This window comes from Engystomops pustulosus, chromosome 11, assembly GCF_040894005.1.
Source record: "Engystomops pustulosus chromosome 11, aEngPut4.maternal, whole genome shotgun sequence".
NCBI classification, from domain to species: domain Eukaryota; kingdom Metazoa; phylum Chordata; class Amphibia; order Anura; family Leptodactylidae; genus Engystomops; species Engystomops pustulosus.
This window is the reverse complement of record NC_092421.1, coordinates 24,740,879-24,761,330: the sequence shown is the minus strand read 5'-3', so window position 1 is coordinate 24,761,330 and position 20,452 is coordinate 24,740,879. Positions and strand designations below refer to the sequence as shown.

The 20,452-nt window shown below is 41.6% G+C and overlaps 1 protein-coding gene across 4 annotated transcripts in view; it reads left to right on the top strand.

Annotated features, from left to right (window-relative positions):
* SORBS1 (sorbin and SH3 domain containing 1) overlaps positions 1-20,452 on the top strand; it is a 247,761-nt gene that overhangs the window by 26,865 nt on the left and 200,444 nt on the right. For 2 of the 4 annotated variants that reach the window (XM_072130585.1, XM_072130583.1), the window contains exon 2: positions 16,148-16,206. The gene's annotated coding sequence lies outside the window, so the exon portion shown is untranslated. Of the gene's footprint in view, positions 1-16,147; positions 16,212-20,452 lie in introns of all 4 variants that reach the window. The other 2 variants (XM_072130584.1, XM_072130582.1) reach the window with 1 other exon arrangement.

Sequence of the window (20,452 nt, the reverse complement as noted above, 5' to 3'; positions counted from 1 at the left end):
GCCCACAATTTTGTGAGCAGTGAGGGGTTCGGGTTATGTGGACCTCAATGATAGAGATTTTTTATCTAGGACTCAAAACAGTCCTTACTTCAGTTGTAAAGGTGATTTTCTAACTCTTTCATGGCTGCCCGGTACCGGGACGAGAGCACAAAACCCAAGACTCACCAGTCTCTTAGTGAATGTAGAATCTCTTCCCCAGTTTATTAGTGCGCAGTGCCACATATCAAACTTCTGTTGGATATATGCAACTATCAAAAGGGGCGTGGCAAGGAGATGGAATACTACAATGCTGTTGGCCATAATGAATTTTACCAGGACATTCTCTGAAAAGGTTAATGAATTGTGTACTCTCTTCCCAGGCCTTGTTCACAGACATGTTTATATTATCCCAGCTACATAATTTGCTGAGAACGACTCCAAAATCTTCTTACTAACCAAAACAAGATCAGGAGAAGAACAGGCCGGATGACAATTCTCTATAACAAGTGTCAAGGAGAAACTTTTACAGGCAGGTTACACAAAGATGGCTGAATCGTGACAATAGCTGAATAGTGGTCAGCATGACCCCCGGCTAATACTAAAATGGCCGCTTGATCCAAAACGGCCGCAGTTTGGTTCTCTTGGTCCAAAATGGTCACTGTAGAGGAATATATCACTAACATCCACTTATCAGAAAGTTTGGGTTGGGGATAACCTTTAATGTCAAGACAACCCCTTATAGTCGAAATATTTTTGTGATACAAATAATGGGACTTGTCGGGTCAGGTCCCGCCATCTTTCCGTGGATCGTCGCTCCCCGTGACGTCATCGGGGAACGGCGATCCATCGCCATGGTAACTACTTCGGGTTAACCCATTCATTACAATGTGCTATGTAATGTATGAGTAGTAAAATCCCCATATACTGCCATACTGTAGTATGGCAGTATATGATAGGATCGTACAGACACCCTAGGGTTAAAGTACCCTAGGGAGTCTGAAAAATAGTAAAAATAAAAATGAAAAAAAAGTTAAAATAAAAAAATTATAATAAACCTAAAAATTGAAATCACCCCCCTTTCCCTAGAACTGATATAAATATAAATAAACAGTAAAAATCATAAACACATTAGGTATCGCCACGTCCGAAAATGCCCGATCTATCAAAATATGATAACGGTTTTTCACTGCGTTTAACCCCGTAACAGAAGATCGCGCCCAAAGTCGAAAATGCCACTTTTTTGCCATTTAAAAAAAAAATTCTATAAAAAGTGATCAAAAGTTCGTACAGTCCTAAAAATGATAACATTGTGAACGTCATCAAAAAACAGCACCACCCACAGCTCCATACACCAAAGTATGAAAAAGTTATTAGCGCCAGAAGATGGCAAAATCCCCCCCCCCCCAAATTTTGTACAGGAGGTTTTAATTTTTTTTAAATGTATGAAAACATTATAAAACCTATACAAATTTGGTATCCCCGTAATTGTACCGACCCAAAGAATAAAGTAGACATGTCATTTGGGGTATACAGTGAAATCCGTAAAATCTAAGCCCACAAGAAGACGGCACAAATGCGTTTTTTTTTACCAATTTCACTGCATTTGGATTTTTTTTCCCGCTTCCCTGTACATGGCATGGAATATTAAATACCACCATTTTGAAGTGTAATTTGTTATGCAGAAAATAAGCCATCACACAGCTCTGTACATGGAAAAATAAAAAAGTTACAGATTTTTGAATGTGGGGAGTGAAAAATGAAAACGCAAAAACGAAAAAGGGCTGCGGCGGGAAGGGATTAAATAAAGTATGATAAAATGGTGATCCCATATCTGATATGTGGCTTAAGATGGGTACTAGAGATGAGCGAGCACTAAAATGCTCGAGTACTCGTTATTCGAGACGAACTTTTCCTGATGCTCGAGTGCTCGTCTCGAATAACGAACCCCATTGAAGTCAATGGGAGACTCGAGCATTTTTCAAAGGGACCATGGTTCGGGAATAAAATGTGTTATTTAATTGAAAAAGAATGTCTTCTGATAAGTTACCGGATTGTGCAAACATCTGCAATCTATTCTTCACTGTTCCGCGCGTATATTATCTCCCGACAAGTTAGCAGATGTGAAGAACAGTGAAGAATAGAATAAAAACAGTGAACACAGGATCATTTAAGTGAAAACACAGTGAAGAATAGATTGCAGATGTTCGGCACATCTGCTTACTTGTCGGGAGATACGCTGTCCCGGGATCCGCTCCTCTTCTTCCACTGGTGTCTCCCCGATCTCTCTGCCCTTCCTGATGTCTTCGTTCGTGCTCCCCGGTGTCTCCGTTCGTGCTCCCCGGTGTCTCCGTTCGTGCTCCCCGGTGTCTCCGTTCGTGCTCCCCGGAGCCATTTCAAGTACCTTTTTAATACTCGAACGTGCATCAAGCTCGGACGAGTATACTCGCTCATCTCTAATGGGTACCCATTGCAAAGCACAGACCGCTGTATGTAGGAGGAAATGTTGTAAGTGCTGCTAATATTTTTTTTTATTTTTATATGTTCATCTTTTCTTCTATAAGTGACTGCGGGAGCAACGGAATTGCTTTTGTATCAGCTCTTATGTCTTTTGTGGTGAAGGCTTTTCAGACTTCTAAAGGTCATTCCACCTTTATGCAACATTAACATATGTCTTCTGCCTGTTCTTCCTTTGCTACTCGGTTTCCAATACTTGCGGTTTGTAAATGATCAGTATGGTTTTTATTTTTTGCAGTGAAATCTTTGTTCCCTTACCAAACGAGAAATGCTTTACGCATAGCAAGTGCCAAAGCTGAAAAGGTTTTTCAGCGCAGGAAATGTGTCTGTGTTGTTGCAGCTGTATTGATTTGCTTTCACTCAACTGTGTAAATAATATTATATATTTATTAGAGCTTTCTGAGTGTATACAGTGGTGTAAAGTGCTTCAAAAGCAGGCTTTGGGATGAATCAATGTTTTTTATGGTTATTTTTTTGCTTATATTACATATATTACAATATATGAATACAGGCAGTCCCCGGGTTACGTACAAGATAGGGTCCGGAGGTTTGTTCTTAAGTTGAATTTGTATGTAAGTCGAAACTGTATATTTTATTATTGTAGATCCAGACAAAAAAAAAATTGGCCCCAGTGACAATTGGGTTTTTTTTTGCTGTAATGAGACCAAGGATTATCAATAAAGCTTCATTACAGACACTTTACAGCTGATTATTGCAGCCTGGGACTATAGTAACATCCAGAGAGGTCACCAGAGGTCACAGGGGTCTGTCTGTAACTATGGGTCGTCTGTAAGTCGGGTGTCCTTAAGTAGGGGACCGCCTGTATACAGAATAATTACAAATGTACAGAATAGGTGTGGGGGGCATAGTTCTGATATAAGGAATCACTAGGAGGTGGGGGTGGAAGGAACGGGAGTGGGAGGAGCCTTCCAGCTAAGCAAAGAAGTGAATGATGTAGTAGAGGATCCCATAAAAGGATGGAACATCTCTAACCATGGAGACCATGTTCTCAAAAATTTGATCATGATTGTGATTTTGTAAAGCACAAATTTACTAAATATTTCTGTGCTTTTTACCAGTCTGTATTTACTACCTCCATTGATGATGATCAGCACAAGTGCATAAGAGAACTGCAGCCAACCATTGACCTCCGTGACCTGTTTGATGACCATGTCTTGTGCAGATGTATGCCATGACATTGGGAATATAAATCCGCAGTCCTCACTAGAGTGAAATAGGGGAATTCGGGGGGGAATAGGGGGAATTCAGGTTGTTTAGTTTAAAATTGTTTCCTAGTCTTTTAGCAATTTTATTAAGAACTTGGACAAAAGAGAAGGCCGAATCTCATTGAATAAGTGTATTGAATGGAGGTTTTCAGCCATTTGGAGACTAAGACGAAGGTGGTGATCCCTAGTCACCAGGTCAGTCAAATATATACAGGTCACCTGCAGCTCCCCAATGCCCCTTTACTCTTGCCGAACACCCTCTATAGTGGCAATTCTACACTTGTTGGAAACACTCATTTGACACCTTTCATCCAGAAAAGGATCCCACAACAAAGCACATTTTCTAAATAATCTCCTTTGCCGCTTTGTAACCATATTCAAGATATGTCCTCTCATGTTTTAATAGATCTTTTATAATTTTAATCTCTTATCTCCAGTGTATGCAAAGAAATGTTGGTCTGGGCACTACCCTCTGCCTCTCCTCCCCTTCACTCCTCTTTGATTTGAAGTCAAACTATGGCGGGGGACCCATGTGCCGGAGCAGCAAGAGGTACACATTGGATGTCGGGATCGAGCTATTTTCCCCATCCCTACTGCTGCGCCTGCGCCACCCACCGTGGCATGATAACGCATGCGCCACCTGCTGTAGTTTTGACTTCAAACCAAAGGGGATTAAAGTCGAGGATAGCATACTATGGGTCAGAGGGATGAGATTAAATTATAATAGATCTATAAAACATAGGGACATATACTGAATGTATGGAATAAGGAGGCTATTTAGAAAATTTACTTAGTTGGGGCTATCTTTCTGGTGACTGGTTTCCATTTACTTCAAAATAAGTAGAATTTAGTGAGAAATGCAGTTAACATCATAGGAGATTACAATTATGCACCAAATTCTGGAACCTTTTGTTTAGGTGAATGTTCAAGGTGAATTTTTCTTTACAAATGAAAGCTGTTGTTTGGGGTAACATTTTGGGCAAGGGAGGCTTTAATCTGCCAGTAAGTGTAAATCCCCACTATGTCTGGTGTACACTGATTTACATCCATTGCCATAAAGTAAATCTATATTGCTGAAACTTGGCCCAATGGAGCACAAATCATCACTTTTTAGCATTTGTTGCTTTAACGATGGCCTATGGATACCTTTGAAGTGTCCTGAAGGATCTTTCTTGTACATGTACAATACAAATGCAAAAGAAGCTTCAGTAGTATGCAATATGAAATACAAAATTCTATAGTAAACTGTTTTGTGTGATCTTCATTCCATGTAATCCGTGATTCCGTAGCAAGTAAATTTTGTCTGAAGACATTACATGTGGTTATATGCTTTTTGTAGTTTTACATCTTGTCCTGTTTTGATCACGGTGATAGGTTGTGGCTCTTAGAATGTTTATCTTTAGAGGCAAATACAATGTCCTGAGGCAAATGGTGAATTGGGTTTATTATCTCCGTCACATAATCAATTTTAGTTAATGGCTGATCGATTGCTATTAAAACTATAAGTCTATTAGAAAGTGAAATAAACTAAATTTTAATCCTAATGTCACTTGATAATTAATACAAATAGTAATGGCCTGATGAAAGACGTAATAATTGAAATAGATTATGTCACAAACCCCACTCACCGGAGTTCACACAAAGGGTGTACCTACTCTATGGAGTCCCAGAATTTAACCCTAAAGCTCCGCCCACTTCCACAAAATGGCGTCCTAATGCTAAATTTACTCCACGCAATTTCGGCACCCAGTCAATCCACTGCCACCACCCACGAGTTACTTACGGAAAGAAGGCCGTAGGCACCTCAACCACACAGACAATGCACACTGATGATTTACACACCACATGCACTCACTACTTATACTATATTAGGCTACATTCACACGATGTGCACTGCGGAGAGGAGCAGGGGATGAGCGCAGCTCACCCCCGCCCCTCTCCATAGAGATACACGGCGCCGTATTACGGGAAAAGATAGGACATGTCCTATCTTTTTCCCAGGTTCGGAGCAGTACGGTGCCGCACGTGTGCTGCACCGTACCGCTCCCGTAGGGCGCTGTGCGCCCATTGCCGTCTATGGAGGACGTATATCGGCCGTATATACGTCGGCCGTATATACGTCCTCCATGCGGTAGTGTGAATATAGCCTTAAACTGATGAATTCACACAGCACATGCAATCACTTACTACATAGACTATGCTAAAAATGACCTTTGGTAACGTAATTCCCTTCGGAGACTCGGATTCTTTAAGGCTACAAGCGGAGACTTACTAAAGTAACACTTTAATATACATAAAAAAAATACAGTACACTCAAAGAATAAAATTGTCAGCTAAAATGAAAAAGTTAAAAACAATACACATACGATACTTACAAACAGTTAGGGAAAAAGGAAACTAAAAACTCTTGCTAGTGAAATAGGTAGAAGTTATTTGGCATAGAGAGCGAACCAGTCTTCTAGTGAATAGAGTTCCCCAAACTGAACCAAAGCCATGTGGCTGCTTCACTAATTTAAACCCAGGGGATTTTTGACCCCCACCCCTGGCTCTGATGTCACTGTGAGGGGGAGTTTTTCTATCCCCCTCCCATCAGTGAGGTACTTTCTGGGTCTGGGGGTTTATTAAAACACCATAACTTATGATTGGAAGATGGCACAATGGTGCCATTGCTTCCATTCAACCAGGTACCTTATTCCCATTTAACCCATACAAAACTTGGGGTGTCTTGGCGTAATATCAGGGTTGTTCTGCCATTGGATGACTTCCTCTGCAGCTTGGCTTTTGAAACTCGGTACAAGCATGTTTCTAGACCCCATAACTGTGTCCTGTGTAACTGGGGACCCATAGTTATGAATTATGCCCTAGTTATGGACAGCTATGATATTTCCCATTGTCTGAATTTTGGAGGGAAAAAACCACACCGTCTGTTGTTTCTTTCATCCACCTTCCTAAACCACACTCTGGCCTAAGGTGTCAATTTCCCCACTTGGTGAAGACTGTGTTTCTCTGATCAAAAAGAGACTCCCTGGGGTTTGGGAGACTCACTGTCCAGCCCCTCTTCCTGGCTGGTTGTAAAGCAATGTGCCCCTTCAGCTATTTGCTCTGGCCAAATGGAGCCGAATGACTCCATAACAGGACATACTGAAACGGCACAAAAGAAAGAAAAATAAAAAACAAACAAACTGTAGAGTAGTAATATTATCACATTAGTATTCTCATGAGAGCATTTGTAAGTGATTACCCCCAGCTATAAAAAAGGAAACGTAAGTTCCCTGTAAATTTTATAAAAATAATATTTTGTTATTGTTTTTATTTGCTTTTTTGGTGACTTTTCCTTCGTTTTGTTAAGCATGGGTTTTTTTTTTGTTTTTTTTTTTTTAAATCCAAGGTTTCTAAACCTTTGTAGAGAAGCCTTAGGATGCTTTACATGGCTATGTTCAGATCTCTTATTCACTCAGTGCTGCATAGAGGGTGGTGGAGGCGGATGTGCAAAACAGGAGGTTGTCCCCAATTAACGACGGAGTCCTCAAATCACAGCTCATCGAGAACTTCAGCTGCTGCAGAACCTCATAATGCACACCTCAGCTGCTGCAGAACCTCATAATGCACACCTCAGCTGCTGCAGAACCTCATAATGCACACCTCAGCTGCTGCAGAACCTCATAATGCACACCTCAGCTGCTGCAGAACCTCATAATGCACACCTTGCACGTCGGGGTACTACTCCTATATCCTGGGAATGCATATTGGAAGATCCATCCTTCACCCACAAGGCGCTTTCCCACTGGCTGTGGCTAGGGTGACAAGGAGCAAGAATCGGGGCAGGAGAAAGGATCATGGGCGTCTCCTCCTCCTGATGACTGGTGGGGGCCCTGGGACTCATGCCCCAGGTGCACTTCCTATTATCTGGTCCTGTTGTAGCTCTAAGTTGTAAGGATATGTCAGAAGGATTCCCGATGTGTCCTTACAATGGGGGGTTACAATGTATTCCTCTGTATGCTCATACATTGGGATATGTTGCTCAGCGGGATTCTTTCCATCCTTGTTTACCACAGTATACAACATTATAAAACAATGCTAGAAAACAAGGCAAACTGGCTCTTATACATAGTGATAGACGTTTTGGAAAAACCAAATGGGCTCGTTGGTAACCTATACAATATTGTATACTGTTAATAATAATGTCTGTGAGTAAAAACTTATTCCGTCCTTCACTCCGGCTGATGTTTTCTTGGATTGTAGCCTAGTTTTAGCAGAGCTTCCATGACAGTAGACTTACTCAAGCATAGACTATCATACAGCAATTATTCATAGAAATCAGTTCTGTAAGTCACCTGGAATGAGATCTAAATATTGCAAACTTGAACATTACGTGACTAAGGACACAAGTCTTGGCTAACCACATTCAGTACAAAGTATAATACTTATGTATTAGATAATGCATTATCTTAGATGACAGAATATAAACTAATAATTCATTGCATATTGGATACAAGGCAATAACTGGCCAAAGTAATCTGGTGTCTCCTTATAACTGGCTTGTCAAGCTAAGTAAAATTTGTTTTTCCAACAAACAGGGTTGGATTAGGGCTGCCATGGGCCCTGGGTTGTATGACTATTATAGCTCCTACAAATTGGGAATTCACTTCCTACATATGGTCCTAGAATTTGCTTCTTAGGGAATGAAGGATATGTCCCTTCTGTCTGCTTTCAATCTGTGGTTTCGGGACCCTTGGCGGACCATCAAAGGTCCTGAAATGGTTCTTGTGCACATTTGTATGTCCCTTCAAATTAAGAAAAAAAAACAAAAAACCCTGTGCCCCTGGTGCCGAGGTATAAATACGACCCTGGCAAAAGTGTTATTCCTCATGTAAACGCTGTACTACTGATTTATGCACAGTCTTTGATTGTCTTAATTTATACTGTAATCTAAACTGTAGAATAATAAAAATCACTTCCAGGCACAGTAACCGTGTCTCTGTTCTGTTGGCAGTGCTTACGGGGAAGTTTTGGCACCTAGAACGCTAATACTTTCAGCCAGATTGGCAATTTCTGCTATTATCTAAATATCCAGTAGATGTAATTTCTTCAGCGTGAAATTGTTGAGGATGCAATATCCTCATGAAATGTTTAAAGTGAAGCTATTGAGACTCACAAACACTTATGTAAACCCTTCGTGATCTGGGGTAAAGTAAACAATGTATTTGTCCCAAATTGGACTTGCCAGTGAATGATGTACCATTAATGGAGGGGACCAGGTAATAGTGTTTGACCCATCTTCCACTACTGAACTTTCATGGACCATATTTACAAGGATACTAGGGTGTTTTCCAGGCGGAGAATAGAGATTCACACAACAGGATGGTAGTATTTAGCAGGAAATGAAAGAATAAAGAAACGGAGGCAAAGGGGGACGGTTGCCCTAGGGCAGTGATGGCAAACCTTTTGGAGACGAAGTGCCCAAACTACAACCAAAATCCCCTAATTTTCAGTGAAGTGCCAACATGGCATTTGAAACAGTAACTTATTGCTACCTGTTATTTGAAATCTTTCAATCTATTGGCCCCCTGAGGCAACCAATACAGTTGAAAGAAGGAGGGCAAATTCATACATCATTTTAGCTTCTCTACAGGGTCTCTCAGTAGAGGAAGAATGTTGGGTCCAGCAGGATGACCTCCAAAGAGGTCCGCACCTTCTTACTATTCCTTCAATTCCAAACAGCCAATGAAGTGTCGCTTTAAAATAGCCCTGAGAGCAACAACTCTTAGGTTTCCTGGGACTGCAGGAAGTTTTTGTGGATTTGGTCCTATTTGGTGAACTCTGTCCTGGGGTGATGGTCTGAGTGCCCACAGAAATGGCTCCGAGTGCCACCTCTGGCACCTGTTCCATAGGTTCGCCACCACTGCCCTAGGGCTAAAGAGATCGATGATGACTGACCCTAGGCCCCAAGTAGTAGGTCGGTATGTCCTAAAAGCCTCAACTCAGAACTGCAGTGCTGGGCGTTAACATTATGCTTTTTAATTAATGTTAGAAAATGCAGGGATTGTTACAGAGGGGAATAGTAACGCCCAACTGTGAATTTATTAATATATTTTTAGGACTAATAGCCTAATAAAACACAGCAAAGATGTTCTTGAATTATTGTATTAAAGGGGTTATCCGGGTTTAAAAAAATTTTTATGGCCGGGCTGGGGAGGGCTAGTTAAACATAATAAACATGGACTTACCTCCTACGGCGCCGCTGATGTCCCGCGCTGCGGTCCCTTCGATCCGTGCCCCTGTTTGTTTACAGGGGCACAGAAGCCGCGCACAGGGAGCTTCCGGTCCGCGATGTGGACGGCTCCTCCCATCCGTCTCTATCTCTCAGCGTTGTAAGCGCTGGGAAATGGTGCGCATGGGAGCTTCCGGCCGTCCGGAAGCTCTCTGTGCGCACTTGTACTGAAACCGGCGCACAGAGAAGACCGGCCGCGGCGCGGGACATCGGCAGCACCGGAGGAGGTAAGTAGATGTTTATTGTGTTTAAATAGCCCTCCCCAGCCCGGCCATAAGAAATTTTTTTTTAAAATATAAGTTTTTATTGAATTTTTCTTTTATAATAACATTACATGTCAGACAAATATATACAGGAATGTACATAATATACTTTGTTCTTTTCATTTGTTAGGTAGGCATAGGTACTTTGCCTGAGACATCTCTTGTGCTGACATAACCTTAATAAGTGCAAACATTGTACATCTTCATTATTTATCTTATAAAGAACATGTAATTCTGAACGTGTGTATTCAAATGGTTTGTCTGTTTCCATACGATTTCTTGTGCTCTGACTTAACACCATTCATTACACCTTTGGTTTCATTATTGAGGTTAGACTTAACATAAAAAGTTGATATATAGACTAGAATAAACAAGGTATAAAACAAATATAACTATAACTAGCAGGCACGCAATATCACTCTTTTGCTTCTTGGGGCCTCTATCCTAGAGAGTGTGTACCATTACATTCATATCGCTAATATGCTGTTCTATTTCAGTATGTGAAAGGGAAGAAGAAATAGCACCCCTTTTACCTTACATTGTTTCCCTTTTTTCCTTCTTACTCACTCAGGCCTCTTATTATGGGAGATAGGTTCGGGTGCATTATGATCCATGGACTCCACATTTCCTGGAAAGCTGGGATTCTTTTATTCCTCAACGCTATCAGCCTCTCAAAGGCGCAGTGTTCTGCTAGAATGCCGCTTAAGTGACTTATCTTAGGAGAGGAAGTTGATTTCCACTGTCTTGTTATTAAAAGTTTTGCTGCCATGAGGAAATGGTTTATAAGTCTCCTGAACTTGAAATGGATTGTTCCTATATCTAAGCCCAAAAGAGCCAGTGCTGGATTCATTGTCACTTTCCTTTTGGTTACCCTAGAGCAGTGATGGCGAACCTATGGCACGGGTGCCAGAGGTGGCACTCAGAGCCCTTTCTGTGGGCACTCAGGCCATCAACCTAGGACAGAGTTCACTAAACAGGACCAAATCCATTAAATCTTTAAATCTTCCTGCAGTCCTAGGCAACTTATGAGATGCTGTGCTCGGCACTATTTTACAGCGACACTTCATTGACTGTTTGGAACTGCTTGAAAAGTGAGAAGGTCCTGCTAGACCCACCATTCTTCCTAAACAGAGAGACCCTGGAGATAAGCTACAATGATAGTCTGAATTTGCTCACCTTCTTTCAACTGTATTGGTGGCCTTAGGGGGCCGATACAATTAAAAGATGTTGAAGAACAGATAGCAATAAGTTACTGCTTAATATGGCATGTTGGCACATAAGGAGTAAATAAGTGGGTTTTGGTTGTAGTTTGGGCACTCGGTCTCTAAAAGGTTCGCCATCACTGCCCTAGAGCATAATTGAAATACCTCTTTCCAGTATGTTTTTAATACTGGGCAGGACCAGAATATATGGAATATTGTTCCTTTTTCCTTCTGGCACCTCCAGCACCTGTCTGATGACTCGGGGTATATTTGTACCAGTCTTGCCGGGGTGAGGTACCATCTGGTGACACATTTCAGATGTACCTCCATCATATTTGCATTAGCTGTGGCTTTTTTGACCCACATACTAGCTACTTTCCATTCCTTTGGGAGAATCTGTCTTCCCAGGTCTTCCTGCCATTTTAGTACTGGGCTGGATAAAGATTCGCTTACTTCGTTTTGGAATGTTTCATACAAATAGTGTGTATCTAATTTGGGGCTAGGTAGATCTGGTGTGAGCAAGTTTGCCAAGCCTAGAGGGATTTCTGGCCATAAGAAATTTTTTAAACCCGGATAACCCCTTAAGGGCAACAGACATTCTAGGGATACATTGTTGCAAAATATATAGATGTATTTTTTTTATTTGCAAACTACTGGAGACCTATAGCTACCTTATGTTAACCCCTTCCTAACGCTTGGCATAATAGTACTGCCCGGGCGGTTGTGACTTGCCGACCCATGCTATACTATTACGTCATGCCTCTGGCACCAGCTCACAAGGAGAGCTTGGACAAGTTTGCCCGATGTCTGTGCACACTGGGTGCTGTTTCTGGACTGGCTGTACCCGGCTGTAATCTACTGAGCAATGTGTCAGCTTGCCCAGTTGGTTACATTGCACTGCACTGCAATGCATTAGTAAAGCAGTGCAGTGTTTTGGACTTTGAACAAGCGATCAGTGTTTTAAAAAATGTCATAAAGTAAAAAAAAAAAAGAAAACATTTTTAAAATTTTTTAAAAAATTAAGTTTAAATCCCCTTACTTCCATATACACATCTAATAAAGTATAACACATAAAACCCCCACATATTTTGTGTCACCACGTCCATAATTACCTGTACAATAAATCTAAACCATAATTGGACCTATAGGGGCAGATTTATCAAGCAGTCTGAAAGTCAGAATATTTCCAGTTGCCCATGGCAACCAATCACAGCTCAGCTTTCATTTCACCAGTGCTCATGAATATTTTAAAGGGGAGCTGTGATTGGTTGCCATGGGCAATTGGAAATATTCTGACTTTCAGACTGCTTGATAAATCTGCCCCATAGTGTTTTACTTTTTCTCTACTCGGAAAGAGATAAATTCTCATCAATAGGATATAAATTCCCCAAATTGAAGTACCTATGACGTACATCTCCTCCCGCAAAAAATAAATGTCCATATGTCCATGCTACCAAGAAAGTTAAATAGACCATAGCAGGTTACTTCCACATACGGGGTACTGGCGCACATCGGACAAATTGGATCACAAACTTTGCCGTGCATTTTGTTCTTTTTGAATTTATACAATTTTTTTGAAAAATACATTTATTTAGACAAAAATTACAATTTTAAAACCGCATCTCCATTTTGTTTTAACCCACGTGAAACGCTTAAAAGGTTGAAAACAAAATTGGGCGATTCTCATGAAAAACCGAACCTAAAGTTCTAAGCTTTATAAAATCCTACAGAAATGAAACCTAAAGCAGTTATTGGCGTGGCCTGACTATGTGACTCAAAAGCAGAAATTTTCAAACTTTGAAAATGGAGAATTTTTCTGAATTTTTGCCAAATTTCAATTTTTTTGTTTTTTTTTCTGAATGAAAGTTTTGAAATGCAAAACTTCTCACTCAAATTTTTCAACTATCATGAATTACCGTATATACTCGTGTATAAGCCGAGTTTTCAGCTCAAAAAATGTGCTAAAAAAACCTCGCCTCGGCTTATACACGAGTTAATGATAAAAAAAAAAATTAATACTCTCCCTCCGGTGTCCCCGATGTTCGTCGCGGCTCCCGATCCCTGTCGCGGCTCCCGGCGTCTCCCCGTGTCTCCTCTTCTGTCTTCTATCTTCTCTAGCTGGCAGAGTCGCGTCCATGCGATCTGCCGGCCGTCGCACACTGTGATGCAGCGCTGTCGCCGCTGATGACATCATAGACGACGTGATCTCCCGGCCAGAGGAGATAGAGTGAAGGAGCCGCGATGAGGATTGGAAGCCGCTGCACGGGGGCAGGCTGCTACACCCTCGGCTTATACTCAAGTCAATAGGTTTTCCCAGTTTTCTGTGGTAAAATTAGGGGTCTCGGCTTATACTCTGGTCGGCTTATACTCGAGTATATACGGTACAATGTGTCACAAGAAAACGGTCTCTAAATCTCCTGGATGTGTTGGTCATTAAGGGGTTAACTGGGGAAATGGTTGTTCTGTTTTTCATGACTTTTTTGCTGTAAGTTGTTCCATTCCTTAAGTTTTTTTTTTTTATCCAAGGCTTTTGTCCCCAAGCAAAGCTACTTATAGGTAGGCAGGGTACTCAGAAAACTGCAGCGAGCTTTGTAAGACGTGACCACCTCGCAGTGTGATATGTCTGCTTAATTTCCCTTTAGATGTGTAATAAGTTTCAAAACCCAATGTTCTTCTTTCTTTTTAGCAGTACAACTGTAGTCTCTGAACAGGTTCTGTTATATGTGTGGTACGCTAAATATATAGAATGAAGTGTGTGGGTCGTAAGCGTTCCTCACTAAAGCCGTGACTCATATTTTAAGACGTGCAGTACAATTTGGTGTTTAACATTGAAGTTTCTCTTGGAACAATGGCTTCAGAATTTTGAATTATATAAGTAATGCTCTCCTGTGGAGGAGGAGAGGGGAAGAGGCTTCTGTGAGATGCATACACCCAGCTTGGCTACTATGAGTAAGCAGGAGAACCAACCACTGCAAACCTGCTTTATTGAATCTAGGCTGCTAAAGTTGGAATACACCTAGCTATCCACTGCTGTAAATCCACAGTTCGATTTGCCAAAAAATCCAAGGGGGCCCAAGTCATATTACAGAGATTATTTGTCCAACTTATTTTAAACTGCAATATCCAATTGGACCTTTCCTCTGATCAAAGGTGGTCGGCCACAAAATAAGAAAGTTTACCAGCATAAGGACAATGCACTCTATACTTGTAGAAGCAGCTGGTCACATGACCCACCAGCAGCCACTTTTGGGGCTTCCTGTTGTGATGTCCCATGTTCTGCGGACATCTGGTGTTTTCAAGTGCCCATAGGGTCATCACTAAATGAATGCCCCCTCTGTGAACACGATTTCCAAATCAGGAGTTGGGAAGGAAGGCTAGTAAATACAGTATGATCATAAATGGTATACATTGGGGCAGATTTACTTACCCCGTCCTGACGCGATCCCGCGGTGCGTTGTCCGATGAGGATTGGGGTCTGCCGCGATTCACTAAGATCGGGCGCCCGAGTTCCTGCATGTGTCGCTTCCCCGCCGAGGTCCGCCGGAGTTCACCTGCTTCTTCCCGGTGCTTGTAAGTGCGTGTCTTGCGACACATTTCTAATTGTTAAATCCCGTGCGTAGTCCAAATCCATCGGGTTGTCTAGCGGCCCGGCATGAAAGCCGGTACCGATGTGCCAACAATCTGGTCGCGTGCGCCAAAATCCCGGGGCAATTCGGTGAAAAACGGAAATTGTCAGGAAACCCGACGAAAATGCGATCCGCTGACCCTGGTAGATGAGCCCCAATGAGTGCCCGTCCCCCACCCCCCGACACACCAGAAGTCTGCAGGACAAGAGACATAACAGAAAGTCCTACGAGCAGAAGGGGAACTCTTAATGGACATCTACAACCAAGATCAAGGATTGTAAACCAAGCACATTTACATACTCGTGTGAGCAGGACTTGATCTTCTTTTAGTTTCCTAAAGCCTGTTTGTTTGTTTAACAGGCAATTAAAATGATGCAAAAGATCCTGATGGCTTCCAGGCTGCATAGTTGTTAATGGAGCCTGGAGCCCGTCAAGCTCAATCGGATAATTTTAAAACCCCTTTTTCTTAAAACAAGGGCATAAGAAGTTTGAAGAAGAGCAAATCCTGTCTGAGGGGGCACACACCAGTATGTCAGTGTGTTTGGTTTATAATCCTTTAACGGGATAAGTACGACATAGGTGACCCTATTAGGGTATTTACCCACTCTGATAAACCTTCTTATGTGTGGCCAACACCATTTAAGGGTTATTTTGGAGAAATGCTAAATAAAAATTATATATTTAAATTCTTTGTATTTCAAACATGTCAGTAGTTTCCCTTTAAGCAGTGGTCACTCAGTATATGGTGCTTCCCTGCCCAGGAAACGACTATTAATCAAAAACCGATCATCAAGAAGATAAAACTTTAAAGATGTTTTACTTAACAATAGAAACTTCTCTGCTTCATTAAAGGAAAGCTTGATAATTCAGAGCTGTCATCATGTACTGTGTATCTGTAGTTACTATTTTAGGTAGCGATTCTGCATAATCCTTATAACCAGAATGACAGTAATTATAATTCCAACATTTCTCCAACTAAATAAAGAATAATTTTCCCTTCTATTGTACTACGTAATTTGCTATTCTAATGCTGTTTTATATTTGTCTTTTACTATGTTTCTTTTAGGCTGTACTGATCCAGATTGCTAATGGACTTCTTGCACTGCATTCTTCCAGCCTTTTGATGTAAGGTAACGTACCTCTGATAAAGATGTCACTTTTATGGTTTATTGTTTTACAAGCCATGAAAAAGTGGGTAGGGGGTGTGGAGTGGGACAAGTACTGTATTTTTCAGACTATAAGGCGCGCTTAAAATCCTTTTGATTTTCTCAGAAAGCAAAGGTGCGCCTTATAGTCCAGTGCGCCTTATATATGAACCGTACTTACAGACAACAGCTGCCTTGAACTCTGCACAGGTCTGCCACCTGCTGGTCATTCATCCTTATGATCAGTTGCACCTTATAATCTGGTGCGCCTTATATATGAACCTAGACGTTTTAGCAGACATTTATTGATGGTGCGCCTTATAGTCCAAAAAATATGGTATACGTATGCCCTAGCCTGGTAAAGATACGGTATGCCCTAGCATAGCACATTTGCTTTAGCTTGTGTCAGGATCCTGGTCTTGCCTGGCATTAAATTCCAATCTGGCCTTTGATATATTGGGTATATTGCAGTTTGGGGGAGTCCCACGATTGACGGACGAAGTGCCCAATCGTGATATATCCCCCATGAGGAGAAAACAAATTTATAGAGCGGTGCCTAATTGCATACTTGAAGATGGTAGCATTGGAGGATAATTCGGAGGTGGCAGCGTCTGTAATTGGTAAAAAGTATATTTATTGAGGGATTTTGGGCTACACGTTTCAAGTGGTGTCTTCAGGGGATGTACAGCGGCTATAAAATACATACACAAAATACAGTTACAAAAGGTCAGAGTCATTTGGATATTATATTCATACTCGTGTACATATATGTATGTATATATGTATGTGTAAAATTTTTGATTGGGTCGTTTCGTTAATTCCTCAACCTCTATCCAAGGACGACCTTTGAAATGTACATAAAAGCACTATAAAACAATTCCAGTAGCTGATACTTTGATCACGCTTATTCATCTGTCACCATCTAGTGTTTTGAGAAGGCAGTCAAGCTTTATACTTGTAAAATTGATAAAGCGTCCAGTTATTGGCACATCCTGCTCACTCATGAAATACAGAAGTAAATCTGGGTGGATTATTCCGATTGTTACTGCAAAATAACCATTAAGGCTTATGTAGCCCACCTAGTAATATTTATTCATGGCTTTTTATAATTTATATTGTGCATGTTGGGGACAGCACTGTGGATTATGCATTTCTTAGACCCCTACCACACTTGCGTTTTTCACGCGCATGTTCTGCGCCTGCATTTGACGCGCAGAACTTGCATTGCACATTGACCCATTGTAGTCAATGGATCATACTTTTTTATGATATTTGAACTCTATTGGTGGTCTACAGTTCAGATATCATAAAAAAAGTAGTTTTAGTTTTTTCCTCTTCAGTAAAAAATGCAGGTTGGGGACAGAACTGTGGATTAACATAAATTATAATGTGCAGCGGAGGCATTATTTTTTTTCATCAAGGAGGTGAGGTACTACATTATCAGAGGGAGCAACTTTGGAGTTATAATATGAAAAGTTGATAGTAAGTGGGGGTATAATACGAGGGGGAACTGCTGAGAGGGGAACAGTACGAAGGGGCTTTTAGGACACGAAGGGGGGAATCATATTTTGTGGGGCTGGAGTAAGGGACACAGCAAAAGGCATGGATTAGGGCAAAAAATAAGTGACCATTTAAATATAATGTATCATGTATTTTAAGACAGAGTTTGTTCCACACTAATAAATAATATTTGGATCATCGTCAGCCATAGGAAGGCCTTTCTCATATATTTCAAGACCCTCGCCATCGACCTTGTGCCACTCTAGGTCCCTCTATTGTTCCCACATTGTGTCCTATACTGCACAACACCCTCACAACATCTCTGCGTATAAATAGAATGATTACATTTGTTGTACCGGTATTTTATATCTTATTTTGATAATAAGTTTTTGCACTGATGCGGTTTTTGACCTGGGTCTCTGCAGAGGATGTACACTCACCGGCCACTTTATTAGGTACACCTGTCCAACTGCTCGTTAACACTTAATTTCTAATCAGCCAATCACATGGCGGCAACTCAGTGCATTTAGGCATGTGACATGGTCAAGACAATCTCCTGCAGTTCAAACCGAGCATCAGTATGGGGAAGAAAGGTGATTTGAGTGCCTTTGAACGTGGCATGGTTGTTGGTGCCAGAAGGGCTGGTTTGAGTATTTCAGAAACTGCTGATCTACTGGGATTTTCACGCACAACCATCTCTAGGGTTTAAAGAGAATGGTCCGAAAAAGAAAAAACATCCAGTGAGCGGAAGTTCTGTGGGCGGAAATGCCTTGTTGATGTCAGAGGAGAATGGGCAGACTGGTTCGAGCTGATAGAAAGACAACAGTGACTCAAATCGCCACCCGTTACAACCAAGGTAGGCAGAAGAGCATCTCTGTGCAGTACGTCCAACTTTGAGGCAGATGGGCTACAGCAGCAGAAGACCACACCGGGTGCCGCTCCTTTCAGCTAAGAACAGGAAACTGAGGCTACAATTTGCACAAGCTCATCGAAATTGGACAGTAGAAGATTGGAAAAACGTTGCCTGGTCTGATGAGTCTCGATTTCTGCTGCGACTTTCGGATGGTAGGGTCAGAATTTGGCGTCAACAACATGAAAGCATGGATCCATCCTGCCTTGTATCAGCGGGTCAGGCTGGTTGTGGTGGTGTCATGGTGTGGGGAATATTTTCTTGGCACTCTTTGGGCCCCTTGGTACAACGCCACAGCCTACCTGAGTATTGTTGCTGACCATGTCCATCCCTTTATGACCACAATGTACCCTGTAACATCTGATGGCTACTTTCAGCAGGATAATGCGCCATGTCATAAAGCTGGAATCCTCTCAGACTGGTTTCTTGAACATGACAATGAGTTCACTGTACTCAAATGGCCTCCACAGTCACCAGATCTCAATCCAATAGAGCATCTTTGGGATGTGGTGGAACGGGAGATTCTCATCATGGATGTGCAGCCGACAAATCTGCGACAACTGTGTGATGCCATCATGTCAATATGGACCAAAATCTCTGAGGAATGCTTCCAGCACCTTGTTGAATCTATGACACGAAGAATTGAGGCAGTTCTGAAGGCAAAAGGGGGCCCAACCCGTTACTAGCATGGTGTACCTAATAAAGTGGCCGGTGAGTGTAGATGTATAAGAAATCGCTATTTCATGCCATGTGTTCTTATTTAACTGTAGAGTTAAATGGAAATTCTGTAAAACTCAAAGAAATGGCTCTAACTTCCAATTTTGTGGTTTTGTTAACTCTTGAAATATACTGGAAAAATCTATTGGATCTGGAGAATCATTTTATACTTGGCCCACACACACAGCTTGCTTATCATTCGGCCTGGGGTGACCAAGTTGGCCAGAATTAGGGCTGGCTTCAATCCCAATACCACACCTGCATATGAGGATTAATCCAGCCGACTTCTGATAGAAATGGTATAAACCTGACACTAGACACATTTCATATTGTAAGCCGAGAGCAGTTACCGACTGTTTTAAATATTTCCCAGATGAGCAGGAAAACACTTCTTCCACCATCAGTCTGCATCTAGAAATGTAAACTCGTACCATCTGGGATATGTGGGGCCTTGCATGCAAAAATCAATGAATCCCTCTCGACTGAAATACTAGTGTGCTTCAAGAAAAGCAAAATGCAAGTTTAATTAGCCAATTTGTGAGTGCCATATTCTCTAGCCTGTGCCAAATATGGTTTGGAAGGAAATTGTGTGTTGATGAAGAAGCATTTTACTGCAGGGTACAGGAGAAGACGCAATATAACAAAAGGAAGGTTTTAATGCAAGAAGCTGCGTAAATGGCAGTGCCCTGACTCCCTGGAATCAGGCTATCCAATTTTCATGGACACTTGAACAATACCTTTAAAGAGAACCCGTCAGGCAAAATAACCCCCTAAATTAAATATATTTTCATAAACTGCCATTAGAAAGCATTGCCTCTATCCCTTCATTGTCCCTCTACATGCCTGTAACCCTAAGCAATGAAATCCTAAAGCTGTATGCAAATGACCTGTGAAATGTCCAATGAAGCATTAGCATATTCAAGCTGTCCAGCTTATTCATGAGTGGGAGGCACAGCCACACCCCCAGTGCTTGACTGACAGCTGCTCCATGTAATGGCTGCTCCATGTGCTTCCTGTTGCTGGCGCCCCCTGCAGCCTGTGTGTATGAGATACTCCTATACACATGACTGATAGCCTGTATAATGATGTGAGGTATAAT